Source organism: Silurus meridionalis, chromosome 1 (genome assembly GCF_014805685.1).
Source record: "Silurus meridionalis isolate SWU-2019-XX chromosome 1, ASM1480568v1, whole genome shotgun sequence".
Taxonomy (NCBI): domain Eukaryota; kingdom Metazoa; phylum Chordata; class Actinopteri; order Siluriformes; family Siluridae; genus Silurus; species Silurus meridionalis.
Window position 1 is genome coordinate 16,887,362 of NC_060884.1, and position 16,589 is coordinate 16,903,950.

At 37.8% G+C, this 16,589-nt stretch overlaps 1 protein-coding gene across 2 annotated transcripts in view; it reads right to left on the reverse strand.

The window, feature by feature from the left end:
• grm4 (glutamate receptor, metabotropic 4) overlaps window positions 1–15,747 on the reverse strand; it is a 187,405-nt gene extending 171,658 nt beyond the window's left edge. For both annotated transcript variants that reach the window (XM_046857014.1, XM_046857005.1), the window contains exon 1: window positions 15,332–15,747. The gene's annotated coding sequence lies outside the window, so the exon portion shown is untranslated. The remainder of the gene's footprint in view (window positions 1–15,331) is intronic.
• Between the last annotated feature and the right edge of the window lie 842 nt (window positions 15,748–16,589).

Below are 16,589 nucleotides of genomic sequence, written 5' to 3' on the forward strand. Positions count from 1 at the left end.
TAAAATACACTATTTGACCAAATGCATGTGGACATCCCTTTCATTGATTGATTTCAGGTGTTTTAGCCGGACCCACGGCCTCCATGTAAATGAAAAGAACTGCCAAGTAATCTCCATAAATTAACATTAACAGTGGAATGTGCCATTCCATAAATGTAGTGACTTTGCTGTCTGCCAGTCTAATGGACAAACTGGTTTTGGTGTCTGCCAAAGAACATTACCAACCAGAAAACATAGAGACAGTATTGCAGTATTGTTTGAAGAAAGGACAGATAATGGCCTGGGGTTATATATTTTAGTGTTTGTGCCTGTTAGCAAATTAATGCTACAGCACAAAGAGACTTTTTTTAATTATTCCTTTGTGGCACCAGTGGGGAAGGCCATTTACTGTTCCAGAATGACTATGCCCTTGTGTAAAAAGCCACAAAACATGGTTTGATGAGTTTGCAGTAGAGAAACTCCAGAGGTCTACACATGAGCCCTGACCTCAACCCAAATGAACACCTCTGGGAATAATTGTAATGTCGATTGCCAGCCCTTATGTTCCAATGTTGGTATCTAACCTTACAAATGCTTCTTTGAGTGAATGTGCACAAATTCCCACAGACACTCCAAAATCTTATAGAAGCTTACCCAGTAGAGTGGTGGATGTTATAGCCTCAATAAAAGAGACTATCCAGACCAATACTGCAAACACTACAATTACTCTATAAACTGGATCAAATCCATTATCTGCCCACTTCACCATGAACTTATATGACATTGCAATCCAGACCCTACATATCCTCATGAGCACTCATATTTTGGATCAGAGCTATCAGAGCTATCCATTATTAATTACATAAAATAATCAACAATGATAATACTACCCAAAATTCCTTATATATATATATATATATATATATATATATATATATATATATATATATATATATATATATATATATATAATTTACACAAGAGAAATTTTACCTCCCTAACCCCAAACATTCAAAACAGATTCCTTGCCATTATATAATCAAATGGATACCAAAAGTAATATACATATCTTATTCTACATTTTCCAACCCATTTAAAATTATATAAAGAACTCTAGCGCTTCCTAGCAGTTGCGTATACTGCCATTAAAAACACATTCTTCATGACAGTTATTTACCTGTCAACATTCAAAATGTATATATAAAGTATAAAATAATCCACAAACCACATTGGACACACAAACCACATGGGACACATTCCAGAAGTGTTACCACCAAGTTAGAAGCACACAATTGTATGTCTTTGGATGTGGTAGAATTACATTTATTCCTCACTTAAACTGAAGGAGTTTAAACAGTTTCAGCATGATAATACCCCTGTGTACAAAGCAAGCTCAATGAGATTATATAGTAGTTTACATGGGCTGTATTGAAAGATCTCCAGTGGCCTGCTACAGAGCTCCAACCTCAAACCTACCATATAAAGCATCTTTGGAATGAATGCTGATTTCACCCGAGACCTCCTCACCTTATACCTGACTGTACTAATGCCCTTGTGTTTGAATAAGCACAAATCTCCACAAAGTACAAAAGTACTGGGGACTAAAAGTGGAATATATATATATATATATATATATATGTGTGTGTGTGTGTGTGTGTGTGTGTGTGTGTGTGTGTGTGTGTGTGTGTGTGTAAAAATCTTATTCTTATCATATAAAAAGGTTCAGACAACTTCATACAGAACATACCATATGGTACTGAACACCCATTAAAAATTTCTGGCAACAATTCACTAGTCAATTATCCCTCTAGTGAACCACTATGTCCCACTTATTTCTGCTTGGAAACAGATCAAAAATTAATATGATTAAGAAAAGCAGCAGCATATTTCTAACAGCTCTAACCATCACCACAAACTATTCAGAGAAATTAAAAATCAAGGTCTATTACAAAACTCACTCACAAGAAAGCCGAACAGAATCAATTCATTCATTTTTACCAACCACTTCAACCTGGTCTGCTGGGTTGTAATGGATCTGAGTACACAAGGCGTATAGTATATAGTCAACAAGGTCTGAAAGTGGCACATGCAGCTTTTACATACACTCACACATTCTCACTCACTTTCTCAAGTAGGTGCTATTAGCATAAACAGTCCACCTACAGGTGGATTGGAAACTAAAGGAGACTGAACAATCTAGAAGAAACCCACACTGCCCTATAGGACATGCAAAAAATATGGATCAAACCGGGAATCCTAAAGCTGGGAGGCAGCAGGCTGTACCTCTATGTTGCCTTAAATAAACATATACATAGGAATCTAACACAAAACCACTAAAAAGGAGCCTGACTGGACTGCAGTCATCGGCCACATACATTTTACACACACACACGCACAAGATGATGGTGTAGTTTATTATTTTGTTATTACTATTAACATCACTCATTTATGCCTATTATCATCATAACTGTAAAGGTATTTCCTTTTTGTCTTTTCTATTATAAATCATATTATACAGTGGTGACAAGCAGAGTGATCTAAACATCTAGATGACTCTATAGAACTTGTGTGGGATTTGCTGACTGAATATTTTCAGTTGAAGTAGCTCATTTTGGCTTCTCAGGCTGGAGCTGTTAAGGCTTTGATCCTTCCTGAGTGGGAGGAAATGATTTGAGTGCAGTGGCTCTATTACTGCAAGCTCAAGCTCACTTTTAAAAAACACACCAGAATTTGTGGCTATGGCTTTAGTGACACAACATTATAGACAATTAATTGCAAATGATGTATGCCATCATTCTTAGTAAACATTGCAGGAATTATATTAGGAACAACAGTACATATTAAGGTTTTACATTGGTTTATTATTGGTAAAACAATAACGATAGATCAAAGGAAATGTTGCTATTTTGGTTCTGTAATAGATTTTGCCCAAATATCTAAACTTTCTTGCACATGTTATACACTGGAGGGTGGGTTACTAGGGATGTTGTTAGCACTGCAGATAAGGAGAAAAAGAGAGGAGAGCGGAATGAAGGAAGAGAGGAACATGTGCAACCTGTAAAGGGAGGCAACATATTGAAAGAAGACCTCTGCTAGTTGTTTGCTGTTTAATATTCTTTGACGTTCATTGCATGCAAACAACATAAATGACAAATGAGAAAATCCTAAATATTATCACATTTATATATTATTCCCCTTTTTAAAGCATCTACTTCTAAATAAGCTAAAATATCCACTGCTAGAATTTGCATTATGAGAAGCTAAATAATCTTACATTGAATTAATAATAATAATCATAATAATAATTAATGATTAAAAATAAATATTAATGTCACGCGGAAGAACGTGCCGGAAACCGAAGTGCAATTCACAAAGGTTTTTAATGAAGATCAAAAGGGCAAAGGCAGAGAACGGCAAACCAGAATGAAACTCCAGGTTTTACTAGACCTGGTGAAAGCTATGACTAGATAGTGCAGAGAACTACACAGTGTCCCATAAACAAAGATAAACCAAGCCAGGGCCGTAGCGTCCGCAGCTTGGGTAGTTCAACAATGTTCATCAGCCTAACTGTAGAACGGACAATGAGCTGGTGGGGGAACGGAGGTTATATAGCGTGGAGGCTGATGAGTGTTAGGTGTAGATGATTAGTAGGTAGGTGAGCTGCTTGGAGTGATAGGTGGGTTAGGTGAAGGTGTGGCTGGTGGTTCCCTGACAATTAAATAGCTATGACATTATTCAACAGATGATTCTGAGATATCTTAGATTGACTTGACATAATGACAGTGTTTGCACAGTGTATATTGAAACAAAAAGGTATGCATTGGAATGGCTAATTAAACATTAATTCAATGAATTGTGCAAATATACAGTACAGACCAAAAGTTTGGACACACCTTCTCATTCAAAGAGTTTTCTTTATTGTCATAACTATGAAAATTGTAGATTCACACTGAAGGCATCAAAACTATGAATTAACACATGTGTAATTATATATGGAATTATATACATAACAAAAAAGTGTGAAACAACTGAAAAATGTCATATTCTAGGTTCTTCAAAGTAGCCACCTTTTGCTTTGATTACTGCTTTGCACACTCTTGGCATTCTCTTGATGAGCTTCAAGAGGTAGTCACCTGAAATGGTCTTCCAACAGTCTTGAAGGAGTTCCCCGAGAGATGCTTGGCACTTGTTGGCCTTTTGCCTTCACTCTGCAGTCCAGCTCACCCCTAAACCATCTCAATTGGGTTCAGGTCCGGTGACTGTGGAGGCCAGGTCATCTGGCACAGCACCCCATCACTCTCCTTCTTGGTCAAATAGCCCTTGATGCCTTCAGTGTGACTCTACTATTTTCATAGTCATGAAAATAAAGAAAACTCTTTGAATGAGAAGGTGTGTCCAAACTTTTGGTCTGTACTGTATATAGGGTGTATCTTAACCAATGAGTTATCACATATAGTATAGTGTATAGTGCCAGTATAGTGACAGTATAGTGCCAGAAGTGTGTTTTGAATCCTGTGTTCTCCACCACTGGGTCTTATATCTGCAGCTGTGACATTCTCTGTGAGTGAGAAGGACTTATTTATGTTAGTATTTATGTCAGGTACTGGTGTGGGGTGAGAAGACCTGAAGTACATTCATTCCAGTTCATCCCATAGGTTTTCAGAAGGGTTGAGATCAGCACTTTATAAAAGGAGAGCTCAAGATAACTCATATAGACCATATCTTCAAGAACACACTTTGTGCACAGGGGCTTTCTCATGTTGAAACATGTTTGAGTCTCCAAGTTCAGGTGAAGGAAAATATAATCCCACCGCATCCAAAAAAATTCTGTCTCCAACTTTGTTGTAATAGTTTGGGTAAGAACAACATGAGGCTGGAAAAGTCAGGTGTGCTAATACTTTTTATCCATATAGTGTTTATACTATACAATATTCCAGGATGCATTTGTATTGTCTTCAGTAGAGACAGCAGATGATCCAGAGTAAGTAATTCAGCCTTACAGTCAGTGTTCCTGTGTTATACTCCAATACTCCAAACTCTGGACCCTGACAAGGACAAATCTGTTACTGCAAGTTAGCAAGCAGTAATAGGGTGCACACTGGGCACAGCACACTGACTTCAATATAATAAAGTCTAGATAATAATAGTATACTGTACTTCAAAACAGCAACAAATACTTGCATCTTCAGCATCTATAATAATTTTTTTTTGCCATAGCCAAGAACTATGGATCTGAAAGACCTCATTCTTTTGTTGATGCATGGATCATATTCAATATTCCTTTAGTAGATCTGGCTTCATTCTTTAGTCTTTTTTCTCCCCCAAATAAATGCAACAAGTACTGTCGATTGGGCATGCCAATGATTAATGTGGCAAGTTTTCACAAAACACTAGGAAACAAAGTGCCTGTAGCCATTTTGGAATGTATAAGGAGAAAATCATGCTGGCTTGGCACACATGGGAGCACACAAACCCAAGTCACCAGCGAGCTCATGGAATTTATGGTGTTAAGTAGATTGAAAGAATGAGGGTTTTTTTTATTGTGGACTAAGATGGTGCTTTTCATTAATCTCAGAGCTCAACCTTCCCCCGCAACACAACAAGAGCATCCCCTGCGGGAAAGACAATGAGAGAACACCCACATAGCACAGTCAAGAGCTGAGAGAGCTTTCAAACAGCCCTCATTTCTCACCGTATGCTTAGCATGGGCAAGTGTGTATGTATGTGTATTGTGTATGTGTGTTTCTAATATTCATTTGGAAATTGGACATTTTTGCTATTATCTCTAGATGTTGTGCAATGTGCATGGCTAAGCACCAAAATAAATAAACATAGGTCATATAATGAAACCGAATGAAGTCAAGTTAATCACAGCGATGTTTTATTCTGTAATAGGATGAAGTGGCTCAGTGTACAACTCTCCATTTTCTGTGTTAGATAGAGTCCTCTGTGTGTGTGTGTGTGTGTGTGTGTGTGTGTGTGTGTGTGTGTGTGTGTGTGTGTGTGGGCTCTGGAGCAGATTGTACCAGTAGTGCAACATCAAAGACGTTTGCAGTGATATGGAAATGAGACACGCATTATGTATAATCGTGTTTCACCTTTTTTACTGAATCAAAATGCGTCATGCTCTGCCATTCCAGAACACCTGTGGAACACGCTCAGGTGTAACAGCAGCTGTGCTTTCAGACCGTGTTCTCCAGAGTCGAGACTCCCACAGCGCATGACTGACACACTTCTGAAAAAGATCAGAAAGCAGCCCACGAGCCAAGCGTCTGCACAGCTCGAGATAAAGAATGAGAGAGCTGTCTGGTGTGTAACAATAAGATGATGCCTTCTGGATGCACCAAAATTCCCTGTATGCGATTCGGAAAAAGCAGCATTGAAAATTGGTGTGGAAAAGGTGTTGAGGGACAGTGGTCTTTTTTTTCCAGCTACTGAAAAGGTCTAAACAGTCTGGCATTCCTATGCTAACTACATAAAATATATAGCATACAGGACCATTGTTTGAGAAAACAATATAAAATTGTCTATAGTGATATGTGATATAAGACTTCAATAAGATCTGTAATAAATAAATCCACAACCCAGAATGCTGAAAGAGCTATTTGCTGTAGGGGTTTTTGTCAGTTCTGTATTTTAAAAGAATGCTTATACTTTCACCATTAAATGAGACTTTAAATAGAATTACTAAATAAAGTTTATCATTATTGCAAAACATAAAAGCCTTATTTGAAGGCACAAAAAACATAAAAAAAGCATTTTAAACAGGGTTATTTTTTTTCTCTATGCTATCTAGCCTGTTGCAGCCTGTACCCTGTAACACATTTTGTTATACGCACAAATGGCCAACACCCTTTTTTATTCTGACCTGCTTTAAATATTTATCTTTAAATATTACCGTTACATTTTGGGATTTTTTTTTTATTACCTTTTGTAGCTTTGCTATGCAGTTTTAACTATTTGTATCTGGCTGCTTGAAAGCTTGACAAAATAAAAAGATAACTCTTTTTTCATCTCCGGTGTCTTCAGTCAAAACATTTTCAGTGTAAACATCTGTAACTAATTTGAGATTTCTCTTTTTTTTTTCAAAATGACTTAATTAAACAAAACTGCAGCTTGTTGCTGAGAAAGAACTCAGTGATTAGTCATCTGCCCGATCTCATTTCTACAATGTACTGGCTTCTGATTGTTCATGAGCCTCTTGTAGATTTCCTTTATCAATTGACCCGCATTTTCAATGGTACCTGGAAGTGTGGGAGGACACTTGGAAATGAGGGTGGACTTGCCAAAGGACTATGCCTAAGATGGTGGAAACCACCATTAAGAGGGTCTCCCAATACCATCATGTGATTGGATAAATGAATTCTTGTATATCTTCTCACCACCCATGCTAGTGCATACATATTGCATATGCACACAAACACCCACACTCACACATACACTGTGAAGAACAGAGAAGATGGAAGGCTTCATTAAATCCCCGCAGTCTGTTTTTGCCTTGCAGAACTATGACAATTAACATCCCTCGCCATGTTGCCCACAGAGTTCTGTGCGCCCTCTCCCCGTGCTGCAGCCCATGCATTATTAATTGGGCCTCTCATGGTAAATAATTACATCTCATTATCAAATACTGAAAGCATGGTCCTCTGTTTCTCTATAACAAGCCTTCAAGATGGCCAATTTTGCATGGTTAGAGCCACTTGAATGAGGTGCTCTACAGTTGAAATGCAGCGCACTTACCTAAGGAAGAAGGTGTTCAGGATAAACGTCAGTTTCATACTTCATACTTTCATACTTCACCATACCCCAACGGCCCCCCACCCCTGGCTTGTCTTGTTTACTACAATAATGTTATGTTCCTAAGACCTTTCTCCCACACAGCACAGACCACCAGTCTCTGATTAGGTGCATTCAGTATAACAAAGCGAATGTACAGAAACTCATCATGTAATAGTTAGCACCCACTTCGTAGATAAATCATGGTCAGTCTTTTACTCTTGGATGAATGAGTATTTCATCTTTCAAGGTAAAGTGGTTTCATAAAAAACAGCCTTAGAAAAGCATTTGTAGGGCAATTAAATCTGGCTATTTAGAGAAATATCCTCGATTCTGAGAAATAAAGCATTTCCTCTTTTTTTTTTACAGAACTAATGACTTTTTCCCATTTGTCAATTAATAATGGCTAATTATGACACCCTGTAAACCTTTATGAACATACATAGCCTATTAAAGTTCCCCACTACATCCCAGTCCTCCTCTTTCCCATTCTCATCTTGTTGAGTTCATGATGCTTTATAGATGTATAGCACAATAATTGTTTTGCAGATAGACTGCTTTAATATGCACTATGGATGACAGTAATTCAAATATATGATTTGTTGCTGCTTTTGCCATTGATCAAAACATACATGCATTTAAAACCATGACATTGTCAGCTGAGGGTAACTAACAATATACATAACTATAACTGGTGCGAATAAAATAAAATAAAAAGGTTTTCAATCCTTTTAAAATCAGATTGTTTGTTTTCCTAGCCCCTGAGCAATGTTCTAAAAGTCTCTCATATGCTGTGAAAATACTGCTGGCTATACATCATCTTCCTCAGGTTTTAGACAGTGAGGAGTGTACCAAGCAGCAGGTATGGCAGTTGAGGCCACTGGAAAGAACACCGTGAACTCCCTTACCATGTTGCACTAGCAGAACAAGCAAGCAAAATGTCCACTCATCAGTCAAAAAAATTGTATGTGGGTTTACAACTTTAGAACAAGGAGTACAGAAGACAGCATTAGGCAAATGCAAGAGCTATTAGGTGTAATGGCAAAATGCAATGTGCAGAACTAAAAATTTCTAGTAGACTACTGGCACATACTGCCACTGAGAGACAGACCCTGATGCTTTTTTAGTGGCTTAGTCTCATTCTCTAAGTTTGAGAAGCACTTTGGAGCACTTTAAGAGTGCTCCTTGGCCGGCACTGCAAAATTTCATTTGGGTATAATGCTGGAGTGCAACTCAGCAGCAGTTGTGAATGCAGAGCAGGCTGATATAATAGCTGCCCTAGATAATCTGAAGTTTACGGTGGTATTACACAGATGATAGGGATAGTTGTGTAGCCTGGAACAAGCATGCATCGCCACCAGCCCCGCCACAAAGACAATAGATCTTGATCTACTTTGTGCAGCCTGTTCATGCAATTATCACTACTATTGCACTTATTGAATTTCTTGAAAGATCTGGCTTCTTAATTAAAGTGAATGGTAGCTGACAATTTATTCACCTTAGTTTCCTAACTTATTAAACAGGCACAAGACACAGTGTTGATGTCACTGCACAACACAGTACAGTTCAGTTTGTGTCAGATTAGAGCATGATCATGCTTCCAAGACTCGAGTCAACTGCTGAGGCATCTCAGCATTGTGTCTGAAAATACATGGCACAAATGAGCAACAGGCATATTCAATATTACAAATTAAATGTAGACCAGATATTACAATATCAGTGTAGACCATATTTTTTGTGTTATATTAACCAAGGAATGTGAATCACTGTAGAGTAAGAATCAATCTATTCTTCTTTTTCTGGACAATTGGTTGCTGAGTGTATGGCTCCTAAAGCAGGTGTTGAGACAGACAAATTATCATGAATGTACAAGCCAAGGAAGTAAAAAATCAATCTCAAAAAAGTTCACTTGATTCCTGACAGATTTCTTAGTGGCATAAGGCTTGAAATTCATGCCATGCGAGCTTTCCTGGTGGATCACAGTGCTGTCCCAATTATGGATGCAATTCTAAAACTGCAAGTGCACTAAAAACATTTCATATGCACAGACTTTCTATGTCTGGATGGGATGTTATTATTTTGCAACTCAAGTACTAAAACTGGCTCTGTTGTACTGTCTGCCATTTTGATGTTGACTGAATGCTCAGCGCCTGTCAAACATATCACAAAAACAGGTATCACTAGTAGTGTGTACGCACACCGAGGTATTGGTCCAGCATATGTTTTTGTTTTTTTTTTCAGCAAAAAGAGAAACTGTAAAGACATATGTCTTACAAGTGAAGCTGTAGCAGCATGCAAAAAATATTGAGGTAAAAGAAATATGAAAACGCAAGTACTTCACTAGGACTAATGCTGAAACATTTTCAGGAAGTCCTGTTGGGGTCACATATTATTATGGACCATCAGCCATCAACAAGCACCAAGAGCAGTGTTGTCAAAATCACCAGCAGTGTTGAAGTTAAGTGTTAAGTAATCCTTGAAAAGGACAGTTGATGGTTTCTTTCAAAATAATGTCCAAATGTCCAGATGTCCAAATAGAACACGTTCTCACTCCCAACTAACCGTAACCCTAAACCTAACCCTGCACACTGAAAAATGACACCAAAGGGGTACCCAGGGTTGGAGGTGAGAATGTGTAGCCAAATAATAATCTTTAATGCCACAGAGAATCTTTCTTAGTATTTTTTTTGTCAACTAATGGATAATAGTAAATTAATATACATTTCTGAAAAACCTGTGATGAAAACTTTGCAAATGGTTCAATGAATAGGAAAATTTCTATTCATTGAAGGGGAATTGCAAATCATATATTGTCCTGTGCCACACTGAGGGAATATTTTTTGGGGGGAAATGCTTTTGATCTATCCAATGCTGTTTCAGACACTTGTAGAATCAATGGCCAGGTGTCAATCTGTATCTATAATATGTATAAAGCAAGACAATTAGAATACACATGCTCTGATGTGATTGGGAGTAAAGGCCATGCAGGTTGGCTTTAAGTACTGAACAGCTCATGTCACGATGCTAGTAGGATAGCTAAATATGCTCATTTCACACTCCGTTTAACAGGAGGCACTATTGGGGGTGCATACATATCGCAGTGACGAAGGGAATCTCTCAGCATGTGTTAGGATCAACCCAAAAGGAAAAGAGAACAGACCAGCTCCCTACTGAAAGAAGACCTTTATTGAAAAGAAGAACATTATTGTAAATTCCACAAAAACTTTTATTAAAATGTTCAGTTTTCTTATCAGCCTCGGGTCCTCATATGAATGAATTATCATCAACCAGAACTTCATTCAACATATTGGAAGTCATTTTTAAAAAAATCTGTCTTGAGAAAAAAGATTGCAGGCAGGCATGCATGCATATATTTGTTCCTGCCTTACTGTTTTTTGAAATGTATTCCTTTGAAAAACATTTTGTTAACATTCTGCTTGCATGATGTGCAATCTGCTATTCCTTGGCGTTGGTGAAAACATGCTAACAAATAGACAATCACAACCTTTTGAAGTGAAGTGAATGATGAATGTTCCCATTTTCACACTCTTATCAGTTCTCTGCTATGTTGTTGCAAGACCATCTGACTAACAGCAATTTATCATAATGAGGTTTTCCAAATATGCTCTTAGTTTGCATGCGCACTTGTGAATCAAACGCACTCTGCAATCTAACAAACAAAAATCAATAATGAGAGGCAAAAGAAGGCCGTTTTGAGAACCGTTTTACATTCTGGTGCGTGTTCAGATCGAGGTCTAATGAGTTGGCTCAGGCTGGATAAATGGACAATACCCTGCAACTATCCCTCCTTCAGCTATGACTGTAAAATGAGCCAAGGCTTGTGGAGAAAGCCAAACCACTGAATCCTTTATTTCTTTCAACTTACACTCCTTCCTTTGTGGGAGAAGTTTACTGACTCTGAGCTGTGAGGAAGAAAAAAGCAGTCCCATGATGATTTGAAGTAAAACATCTCAGCAGTATTGGCTATGAAGTTACTTGTGGGTTGAGAATTGCTGACGGAGGCAGGGACAGCGGTAGGTCCACTTTCTCACCCAGTGCATGAGCTGTTTGGCCAGACCCGCCGCTGAGCAGATGGTCTTAGCTAGAGGGAAAATGAGGAGATGGGCTAGAGTAGAGGCATGCTGGATTCACTAGAAATATCCCATTACACTCACACACATACACTGATAGAACTCCAGTGTAGAAAAAATTTAGAAAAGTTCTTGTGCAGTGGACAGAAAGATGCAGCATCAGCAGACATTTAATAGTCTGTTTGAGCAGCTAGAAGTGGGTGTGGTGTGTGTGGGTGGTTGTGTTAAAGATAGCACACAGTAGAAAAGATAAGGACTTACATCATGTCCAGCATGGTTCTATACGTCGTTGTGGGTCTAATGTGAAGACTATATTAGTGCTACACCGATGCTCTGTGCACACCACTGTGTACATGCCCAAGTGTCTCATTTGATAATGTGGACAGAAAATCGATATGTGGGAGCCTCAGATACAAGACTAAATCAAATGTAAATTTGGTTTTATGCTTAGTCAGTCAGTTCAGATAATTATGCTGTAATAGGAGAGGAGCTTCTTCCTCTAGTGGAGGTTTTTTCTTACTTCTGACAACAAACCAGAGGGGTACAATAGTATACATTTTTATCCTGCCTACCCTTTAGATAACTTGCAAACTGATTCAATTATGGTGTAATAAACTGATGTTTAAAAGCCATCCAGAATCGAGGATCCTTAAATTTTCTAATGTCATAGAAGGAAATGTATAATACCTACAGTGCAGTATAACTAAATACCTGTACATAATAATTCCTAATGCAAGCACTGCAGCCATTCTGTCTAACCATCATTACTTTTTAGAAAACAAAAAAAACACAATACTCAAAACAACCCCCCTGCCACCACCAACCAAACTAGAGCAAACTTCTGTAGAAGAGTTTCCCAGCCAATTCATCACCTTGCAGCAAAGTGGTAGATAGAAAGCCTTTTTACCATCTGGCCACTGTTGAGTTGATGGAGTACAGTAACTGTAGTCAGCAATCAATAATAAATGTCAAACGTGTAGAACGTGTATGCATTAAGCATACCGAGCAGGTCAACATTCCATCCATGCAGCTAAGTTGCTTTCAGAGCACCTAAATTATACATACAGGGTTCGCATATGTAGGAAAATTCTTCAAGATAAGTAAGCGTGCAGAAGGATGTTATTCTATATGTAGTGAGTACACAGAGGAAGTAAAACACAGCTAATCTAATTTGCTTTCACCATCTGTTTTGTTCTCACCTCTCCAAGCCAGTAGACAGTGTGATCTGTGGGTAAGAGTGGCAAATCAGAGCAAAATAAACACTGGGTATAAAGAGCAGGTGCTCGGAGAAAACAACCATTATAGCTAAATGTTGACTTTTTTCTAGCTGGCTATGAACACAATACTCAGTGATTAACCTCAATCATAAACCCCTTTCATAAAAAAACAGCTGCTGTACATGTAAAGAACAAAGTGAAGCACCCTGGCCCTGACAACAAAACGATAAAAAAATACACAGCTGCTGGATGTTGATAGCAGCCCAAAAGTCCTTTAGACAGTTACTACAAAATGCATAAATAAATAGGTAAATAAGCAAAAAAAAATTTAATTCCACAAATTCATGCTAATATCAGACATCATTTAGCCCTTGTGCCATGTTAACAATGTCATCACATACTATGAGTGGAATGTAACCAAGCATTCTCAATCAACATACTCCTCTATTCACTGATTAAATCCAAGTCCTCCCTGAAAAATCTGAAATGCATCTTTGTGGAATTACAATTTGTCTCATCTTGTAATTCTGTTTGTTGATGAAGGACACATCATGCAGAATAAAAAATGATCATTTATTGCATTTTTCAACGTAGTTTTTGGCTTATTACTAATTTGCCCTATTCACCACTTTAAACTACAATAATTATTATTTTATTTTATATGCAGTTCATATGTATCTGGCAGTTAACAAAATATTAGCCTGGGCAGTGATGGCTACAACTTGCAATTTTTTATATATATGATTAAACAAGACAGCAATATAGTTTATCAAAATAGCAGCCATATAATTCTTTGTATGCCAGCTTTATTGTTTATATTGTTTGCTACTAAAACTAAGGGCAATTTTAGCCTTTAGCCTTTTTTTGAGGTAACCGGGTCAAACATTTTTTGTATCTGGCTGTAGCAGAGGCCATTTATGATGAAAAGATTAGAAACTGCAATATAGATGTAAGTATCTAAGATAAGATCACAAAAGAAGCAGTGATTGTGAAGTATCCATAGCTATCTCTGCTAAAAAAAACAGAGGAGAAAAACGTTGAAATTACTGCTAATTAACTCTATTTTGTCCCTTTGACTTTCTGTTGCTTGCCTCCACTTGTTGATGTTATTAAAATATTTAAATAATAGGTAGTGTATTAACTAGTCAACATTATTACTTGAAATTAGAAAATAAGGCTGTTCATTTTAAAGATAATCACAGCTTGAATGGTTGAAACATCAAAATCTTGTAAATGTCTTTAGAGCTGTAGCAATTCTGATCATAACTAATAAAAAAAAGTTTTTTATACTTTATTTTTAAATAAATAATGTAAGGCTTCAAAATATTTTTGTTTAGTCACATTTTATATTATTGTTTACCTGTTTTTTTTATTATTTTAAACAAATATAGTAACTCTCTACATTCCTACTTTTAAAAACAATATAAGGGGCCATGAGTTAATTGTCACTAAGGGACACTAAATGCCCTCACTTGACTGGCTATACACACAACAAAGCAAAGCTTAGAACACAAATCCAATTTCTGTTCACAAAATATGGGTAATGTGAATGTTCTCATTAATTTGATACATTACATGTATTGTAGGATGCTTAAATTGTATTGTAGGCTGCTTGTGAGAGCCCATAAGAAGGAAAATAAGAAATACGAGCTGATTGTCTGTGTTAATAATTTTACTATTAAACGCCATCATTAAGGCAAAGTGTATAGTAATGGTGTTGATCGATTTCATGACCAAGATCAGAATTGTGGCTTTAGGTGTAGTGGGTACACTGGCAGAAGGACCTGTTGTTGAAATAAGAGGGGCACCACCTGATAGATAGATAGATAGATAGATAGATAGATAGATAGATAGATAGATAGATAGATAGATAGATAGATAGATAGATAGATAGATAGATATGCAGTAAGCCAATGCAGCTCTAGATGAATCTCTTAATATAGTAAAGCAGCAAATCCTCGATGTTTTAATTTGTGATATTCACCCGTTCACACCAACTCCGTTCTCATTCAGTATTATGCATAAACCCCAACCTGTCACTGAGTGCTGCCTTTCTGTCTGTTTTAATGCGCATCAATCTTTAATGTTTTACCTGTACAAAATCTTTACACAAATACATGCATCAGAGGTTTGCTTATGTTTATGTATTACAAGTCACTTATTGATGTCATTTATTATTAGTATTTGTATTATTATTATTATTACTATTACTATTACTATTACTATTAATGTGTGTGAATTTCAAAGTTGACCCATTTCCCCACTCACCGTTACTGCGTAACGCTCACAAGACTTCCCGCATCATCTCATTTAGACTCGGACCAAAGCGGAATGTTTGCCGTATTGTTAATCGGATGATGTTGTTCGACGAACTCCATCACTGGAGCTCAATGCAATTCAAAAAAAGAAAATCCCCAACCTCGGGAGCCTGTTTAGAGAAAATAAAAGAGAACAAGAAAAAGAAGAGGAAAAAGCAAAAAAGAAGCTGTTGCGCTGTCCAGCTGGAGTGGTGCTGAAACGTTCTGGAGGCGCCGCGAGCACTTTCCATTTTCTCTCCACTGTCCGCTCACTGAGTCATGACTAACAGCGGCTTATCTACAAATGTAGAGACCGGAGAAGGCGGAGGTCTGTACCTGAGGCGCGTCACCGAGCCGAGGCTTCGTGAGCGATGCGCCAGTGGAGCGAGCGCGCGCGCGCGTGCACCCGCGCTGCTGGAGTGGGCGGGGCTATGTGTGAGGAGGGGTCGGTGGTGGATCGACGCGGCGTCGCTTTTTCGACGCCCACGGGCTCCGTTTTTGATTGTCGACACGAGGCTTGCAGTCGCCCAAGTTATTTGTTCAATTTACTTCAGGAGAGCATTACATGACATATCAATCCCATACGCTATTCCGTAATTGTGCATGCGACTAGTGTTTATAGTACAAAATCACATGTCCATCTTAAATGCTCCAAAATGAGAGACTGGTTTCAGTATCTTCAGGATGCACAAGCCTGGGAATGCTCATTAGCTGCACGGAGCCTCTCTAAAGCCAATTTTGAGATAAACCTATATCCTGTTAATATGGTGCATGTGGGCGAAGTTACAGCATGCTAATGCAGTTTTCACAGTATTGCAAAAAAAATGGCTTTTTAAAATATTCAAGAGATGCATGTAACAGTATAATTTAGCCAATTTCTGTACCAAAATGCATGGTAGTAGGGAAGGGGTGTTTTACCCAGACCAGACTTTTAGTGTGCTTTTGTTAGTCAGAAATAGGAAATAAATATTATTAAGCTGCACCTTTTTTTTTTGGATCGGGTAATAATATCTAGTGTGCATTTATACATTGAATATGCACAATTAACTAGGAAAAGCAACCCTCAAAATGTAAATTCATGGTTATTCAGTTAAAACACTAGGAATGTTAAGGATAGTGAAGGTGTCCGTTTGAGGTTATCACTCAATCGACAAGGAAAAGTACTATTTGTACTCTTTTTCTCAGGGTGTGGGTATTGTAGAACTCGCACGTATTCTGCCCAACCCCAG